Below are 7,825 nucleotides of genomic sequence, written 5' to 3'. Positions count from 1 at the left end.
ATATATATATATATATATATATATATATATATATATATATATATATATATATATATATATATATATATATATATATATATATTTAGCAAATGCTGTATTTAAAAAGAAACTTGTGTGGTACTGAGTACATGCCGAATGACGATTCTGGGAAAATGCCTCAAGTATATGAGACAGCAATGAGGACTGGCTCAAATAAAAATTTTACACCTACAATCTACACTAAGTGTTACATATAGATATATTTAAGAGTTGATTTTTAGATAGCTATTAAATTACATCTTTATGTGTTGGGAGAAAGAAACGTAAAAGGTTCAAAATTATGAAGACTTTTCTGAAATAAATTTTGGTAGTGTTTCAGGATGTACAATTTGCATTCAACTTTAAAGGCTATTTATGTATAATTACATAAACATATTTCAAGGCCAGATGAGGATATTCATTTGCATATCAATATCCAGAATGTTCTTTGAGCTCAGATCAGTGTTGCTATGAAATTGTTGCCTAAGCACCAGAAACAAACAGATTCCAAGATGCTTTTTTGGTGAGAAGAATTCATGTACCCTACATTCCATTAGCAATTCTAGCAGTCTGTTGCACTCTGAAGACTAAGCTCCTGAAATTATGATTAAAGACAAAGCCATGAATATGATTGCCATCATTTTGTTACTACAGTGTGTAGAAAATGGATACAAAGGGAAATGACTGTAACAAGCAGCATAGTACAAGAAAAAAAAAAGGAGGGTGGGTCATTTAAAATAAGCCTCATTTTTTGGGCAAGGGACATGAACAGGCAATTTTCAGATAAAGAAATCAAAACTATCAATAAGCATAGGAGAAAGTGTTCTAAATCTCTAATAATTAGAGAAATGCAAATCAAAACAACTCTGAGGTATCACCTCACACCTAGCAGAATGGCTAAAATGACAGCAGGGGAGAGTAATGAATGTTGGAGGGGATGTGGCAAAATTGGGACATTAATGCATTGCTGGTGGAGTTGTGAACTGATCCAACCATTCTGGATGGCAATTTGGAACTATGCCCAAAGGGCTTTAAAAGACTTTTGATCCAGCTATAGCACTGCTTGGATTATACCCCAAAGAGATAATAAGGAAAAAGACTTGTACAAAAATATTTATAGCCACGCTTTGTGGTGACAAAAAATTTGTCAATGTCCTTTGACTGGGGAATGGCTGAACAAATTGTGGTATTTGTTGGTGATGGAATACTATTGTGCTCAAAGGAATAAAGACCTGGAGGAATTCCATGTGAACTGGAATGATCTCCAGGAACTGATGCAAAGTGAAAGGAGCAAATCCAGGAAAACATTGTACAGAAAGAGACTGATACACTGTGGTACAATCAAACATAACAAGACTTCTCTACTAGCAGCAATGCAGTGATCCAGAGCAAGGCTGAGGGACTTATAAGAAAGAAAACTAGCCACACTCAAGAGGAAGAACTGTGGGAGGAGAAACACAGAAGAAAAACAACTGCTTGAATACATGGGATGATGGGGATATTATTGCGGAAGTAGACACTAAACGATAATTCTAGTCCAAATATCAATAATATGGAATTAGGTCTTGATCAATGATACATGTAAAACCCAGTGGAATTGTGGGTTGGCTAAGGGAGGGGTTTGAGGGAGAGGGAAAGAACATGAAACATGTAACTAGGGGAAAATATTCAAAATAAAAGTTAAAATAAAATAAGCCTCATTTTAAATGGCCGTATATTAGATAATGGTTGTTTCAGAAGTCCTTAAAGTCTACCATTTGAAGTCAGGAAAATAATGGTTCTGAAAATACATAAAGGACTGCTCTGTAAGAAAATATAAGCAGAAAAAATACTATTATAACAATAGATAATACGCACAAATAATTTCTGTCTTTTAATTAGGGAAAAAATTTTAATCACTAGATCTATCTAGCAATTTTAATTATTACATATATCAAAGGCAAAAGTTTAAATAGTTTGTCAAAGGTTACTCTACAGATTAATAAGAATTCATATTTAACAAAACACTAAGTTACTTAACCAAGATTCATTTTAAGTGGACAATTTTCTAATTTGCCAAATAATAACAAGCGAATTAACATAAAATAATATTGCCAAATCCCATTAAAATATTTGCAAGGGCAACAGAGAAACAAAGTAGTAACTACTGTCAATCAATATTTCAGAAAAGATAAAGCTTGATCTATTTTGCCTAAGGTTTTTATTCAAAGCAAAATGTTCACCAAATAAAATTAACTTCAGTCCCACTGCAAATTACTTAAAAGTTTTGTTATTATATTAACTAGAAAAAAACCACAAAGTTTCAAATTCACTAATAGAATAGGCCATCAAGCCAATACTTAGCAAAAACTCTCATCAACTTTGGCTCTAATATTTATAGCCTAAAATGCTTACTATTTCCAACTTTTGAAAAGTATCTATTAAACCAAAAATCTCTATACAGAATTCAATTAAGAACCAATTGGTGGAAAAACCAAAAACATCTTATGGTAAAATGGAGAAAAGATTCCTTAAAAAAATTAATTATCAATAATATTTTTCCAAAAGGCAGCTGGGTGGCTCAGTGAATTGAGTACCAGGCCCAGAGATAGGAGCTCCTAGGTTCAAATCTGGCTTCAGACACTTCCTAGCTGTATGGTCATGACCCTGGGCAATTCACTTGACCCCTATTGCCTAGCCCTTACCACTCTTCTGCCTTGGAACCAATACAGAGTATTAATTCCAAAATGGAAGGTAAGAGTTTAAAAAAAAAAAAAAGAATTATTTTTCCATGGTTACATGATTCATGTTCTTTCCTCCCCACTCCTGGAGGCGATGAGCAATTCCACTGGGTTTTACATGTATCACTGTTCAAAACCTATTTCCATATTATTAATATTTGCAAGAGTGATCAAAGTCAATACCCCCAATATACCCATCGGACCATGTGATCAATCATGTTTTTCATTTGTGTTTTTACTTCCCACAGCTCTTTCTCTGGATGTGTTCCTCTGGATTGTCCTGGGTCATTGCATTGTTGCTAGTAGAAAAGTCCATTATGTTCAACTGTGCCAGTGTTATCAGTCTCTGTGTACAATGTTCTTCTGGTTCTGCTCCTTTCACTCTGCAATTCCTGGAGGTCCTTCCAGTTCACATGGAATTCCTCTAGTTCATTATTCCTTTCAGCACAATAATATTCCATCACCAACAGATACCACAATTTGTTCAGCCATTCCCCAATAGATGGATACCTCCCCCATGAAATGAGAATAGTTTTTATTAAAGCCATCACTTAAGTTAGATGAGTCAAAGAAAACTAGCTCCCCTCACTGTCTTACAAAGATTATGTGAACCATTAAAACTAACATAAAAATTTGAATTTTAAGTAGAAGAGAATGATACTTTTTTCGAACTGTAGAAATAAGAAGGAATGGTAGGATTGGCTGATCTACTTTATATGTCATAATCCCACTACCTAATAATCAGTCCTTCAGATGACAACAAAGGATGAGGAGATATAAAAAAATTAAAGGGCAGAAAAGGACAAACTGAATTAAAGTGAATCAGAAAAAAACCACACTAAATTAAGGATCAATAGTAGAGCCTTCATCTGTATATCACTACTCTCAAAGTGAATTACTAAGTTTCAAGATGTACTGTACTATACTTCATTAACCAAGGTAAGCATGATGTCTTGCATTAAATTTAGAACATAACTTGTATTCATGATGACCCCTCCATTGGCACTCTAGGTAGACAACCAGTCCAAAAGGAAGGCTAATTGTAGTATAGAGTATTGAAAACCAAATGAGATTGGGAGCCCTTTAAACTGACTTTTAATTGGCATAATTTAGTCACTATAATTAGTCCATTCAACCAAGGCTTGTTTCTGCCAGTGTTCTTTCTAAGCTAAAAGTTATATAATATAATAAGCCTGGACTAACCTAACAGGTGAATAATGAGTTTCCTCATGGAAAGAAAACCCATGGAATCTTTTAGGAATCAAGGGTTTTAAAATTTCATCTATTTCTTTATGGAAAATGATTTACAAAATTTAACACCCCCTTGTCTTCTGAAACTGAGCAGTTTAATCTGGTTTTGTTGCAATTCAAAAATTCTCAAGGTGGATAGTATTTAAGTACCTACAATATGCTATTCTTTAGCAACAGATTGTTTCTCCATGAATTGATTCTTTAAATTCTATACAAAGATTTTTAGATAAAATTTAGTTTAGCAGATTTTTTTCTAGAGTCAGAAACATCAAAACAGCTTGGACTACAATATTATAGTCAAAGTTTAGAATATGCTAGTCACCAAAGACTAAAAAAAGCCCTTGTTCTCAATGAGTTTATATTCTATAGGGAGACTACATCTTCACATCCAAATATATGCCAAAACAAAAAACAAGGTAATTTTGGGAAGGAGGTGCAGGAAGCAGGAGGAATTCGATGAAAGTTATCTCTTATAGTAGGCAAATCTGAGTTGAGTTTTGAAGGAAATTGGGGGTTCTAAGGTCATTTAATCCATCATCTGACCCAAGATCTACAAGACCAGGGAGGGAATGTGAGAGGCCCAAAGTTGAAGGGAAGGTAAAGTGGCAAAGCTAGACTTTGAACCACAAACCCAGGGGATATAGAACAGTGTCAAATATGCTGCAGTTTCTGAAGGATGAGGGATAAATGATGGCATATTACTGTAGGGAAAGAAACAACACATCTAATAAAGACAGGAAAGTGAGATAAGGAATATGAGCTGCTGAAAAGCAAGCCTGAGTTGGGAAAACAATATACACATTAACTACAGTAATGTAAAAGAAAACAACAATGATCAAACAAATGAAACCAAGTGATATAAAGTTATTATGATGGTCACACTTATGGATAAATTATATGTACATATATATATAGTTTTTTAATTTTTAAACAGGGGGCTATAGGTATGGAACTATTACTACAGATAATATCAGACTTTGTGATGTCTTAGCTAATTTTGCTGAACTATATTATCTCCTTCCCTTCTCTTATAAAAAGTATGGCTATATAATGGTGAGGAGAGAGTCACTGGGAGATATAGGTGATATAGAAACATAGAATGAGATCTCTCTCTCTCTGTATCTCTCTCATTGGTAACTTTGGAGAGAATAATTTCAATTAAATGATGAAGCCATTGGAAGCCAGACTTAGAAGTGAGAGGATAACTGGAGAGGCATCTGGCAAAGGCTATCTATCTCTCATTTCTGGAATGCACTCTCCCCATTTCAAAATTTTTAAATTAACTAATTTCATTCAGAAATCAGCTTAAGTACCACTTTCCACATGAGACTTTTTCTTGATCCTCAAAACTACTCTAGATACTGGGGCCTATTTATAAATAAGTGGCTCAGAGAACTGAGCCCTGGACTTCAAGTTAGGGAGGTAAAAGTTCAAATTTCACCTATGACATTTACTAGTTGTATGACCCCAACTTCCAGGAGTAAGTAATGCTTAAATTTTGCCTCAGTTTCCTCAGCTATAAAAAAGGGGCTAAGAATAACACTTACATCATCCCTCCAGTGTTGTTGTATGGTCAAATGAGATATTTGTAAAGTACTTTGTAAATATCAAAAGTGCCACTTAGGGGCAGCTGGGTAGCTCAGTGGAGTGAGAGTCAGGCCTAGAGACAGGAGGTCCTAGGTTCAAACCCGGCCTCAGCCACTTCCCAGCTGTGTGACTCTGGGCAAGTCACTTGACCCCCATTGCCCACCCTCCCTTACCACTCTTCCACCTATGAGACAATACACCAAAGTACAAGGGTTTTAAAAAAAAAGTGCCACTTAAATACTAGCTATTAATATCATTATCAATTAACCTATGTTTCCTACTCTGAAAGAATTTAAGTTCCTTTGAGGGAAAGGATTGTTTAATTTTTGTTTTTGTATTCCCTTTGCACCTGGCATAGAGCAGATAATCAAGGCCTAGTAGACCGTGTAGTCCCGTTTTTTTCTAGAAGTTTAATACTGAAAGGAAGGAGATATAAGTTGAAACCTTGAGGAGATAATAATGTGTTGAGGGCCCTGGATTTAGGATCAGAGAGAAAGTAGAGCTGACTGTCTAGGCAACCTGCCCCAGGAGATAGGAGGGAAAGTGATCCACCTAGAAGGTCCTTAGATCAAGGAGAAAGGGCTTCTTTTTAGGATGCATGAATTATCTCTCTTCTTATTTAGAGGTAAAGCCACCAATTCATTCAGGGTTATCTACTCCAATACTCTCACATTCTACTGATAAGAAGAATTGAGGGCCAGAGTGTTAAGTGAGTTGCCCCAAGGCACACAGGTCAGAGACAGAGGTGAATCAGCCCAGGACCTTCTATTCCAAATTCACCAAAAACTACACATGCAGTTTTGTTTTTTGTTTATTTTAATTTTTTTAAACCCTTACCTTCCATCTAGGAGTTAATACTGCGTATTGGCTCCAAGGAAGAAGAGTGGTAAGAGTGGTAAGGTCAAGTGACTTGCCCAGGGTCACACAGCTGGGAAGTGTCTGAGGCCAAATTTGAACTTAGGACCTCCCATCTCTAGGCTTGGCTTTCAATCCACAGAGCTACCCAGCTGTCCCCCATACACACAGTTTTAAGAAGTAGCAGATTAAAAATGCAATTCAATGAATCTAAATGATTTCCTTTCTACTATGCTATACTTATGTATAGAAGGACAATATATATGTGGCATACATCTAAAAAAAGCTCTCTGCTCCATGCAGTTTCTTTCCTTCCCATCATGTTCAAGGATGTTTTTTTCTTTGATTTGTCACCAATACTCAAAACACATTGCATTGCTAACAGAATGAACTGCAGGCATTTCCCTAGTCAGGCTTCACCTCCTTTACTTGTACTGTGCAAAGACAATGTTCTAGAGAGATGTATCCCTGACCCTTTTGAAGAATTTGTGCTAGGATGTGGGGTAATAAGATAGGATTCAAAGCATGCAAATTCTTTCCATCAGAAGATACTACTAAGATACTACAAAGGCCTAAACCTGATGGAATCTATTGCACTTTCCATCATGGTACTTCTTTCTTAAAGGGCACTAATGACCAGAAAGGAATAAGTTGTTTTCAAACATGGCCACTAAGTTGTTCTGTTTGCTTGGCTTTAATAGTTTCAAGGGAAGGCTTCTGGAGCAATATGAATTGATGGGTGGTAACTGACAAAACATTTTTAAAATTCATAGAAGATAGGGTAATTTATCTTAACTTTCTATCTATGTCAATGGTCTGCATATTAAGTGCATAAGAGTAAGTTCTCTGAATTGAAATTATTTTTCTCCAAGTTTGATTTTGAAAAAAATTACATGAAGAAACATTAAAGATGTTTATTTAATGTTATAAGATTGAAACTTCTGTATAGCATTTGCATGATGAAGCAACTGCCTTCTAGATCATTCTGTAAGATGTCAATATTGTCCACAGTTTAAATAAATGCTGTAACAGTGAGGTACAGGAAAGTAGGAGAAAAAAAAAAACCTAAGATATTAATCCTATTCCCTCAAGTTCTCCAATTGCCTAGCATTTCAATTCATTAAAAAAAAGACAATCAGAAAAAATGTCTCTATTAATACAGTAATTTGCACTATAATGTAAGCAACAAAACTGGCAGTTAGGTGGTGCAGTGAATAAGAGGGCTGGCCAGGTCTAGAGCCAAAAGACTTCTACCAGAATTCAAATCCAGATGCAGGTACTGTTGTGTGACCTTGGGCAAGTCACTTCAACCCAGTTTGCCTCGGGTTTCCCCTTCTGATAAATGAGTTGGGGAATGGCAAACCACTCCGGTATTTTTGCCAAGAAAACTTCAA

The sequence above is a fragment of the Gracilinanus agilis genome, chromosome 4, assembly GCF_016433145.1.
Source record: "Gracilinanus agilis isolate LMUSP501 chromosome 4, AgileGrace, whole genome shotgun sequence".
NCBI classification, from domain to species: domain Eukaryota; kingdom Metazoa; phylum Chordata; class Mammalia; order Didelphimorphia; family Didelphidae; genus Gracilinanus; species Gracilinanus agilis.
Note: the sequence above shows the minus strand (reverse complement) of the source record.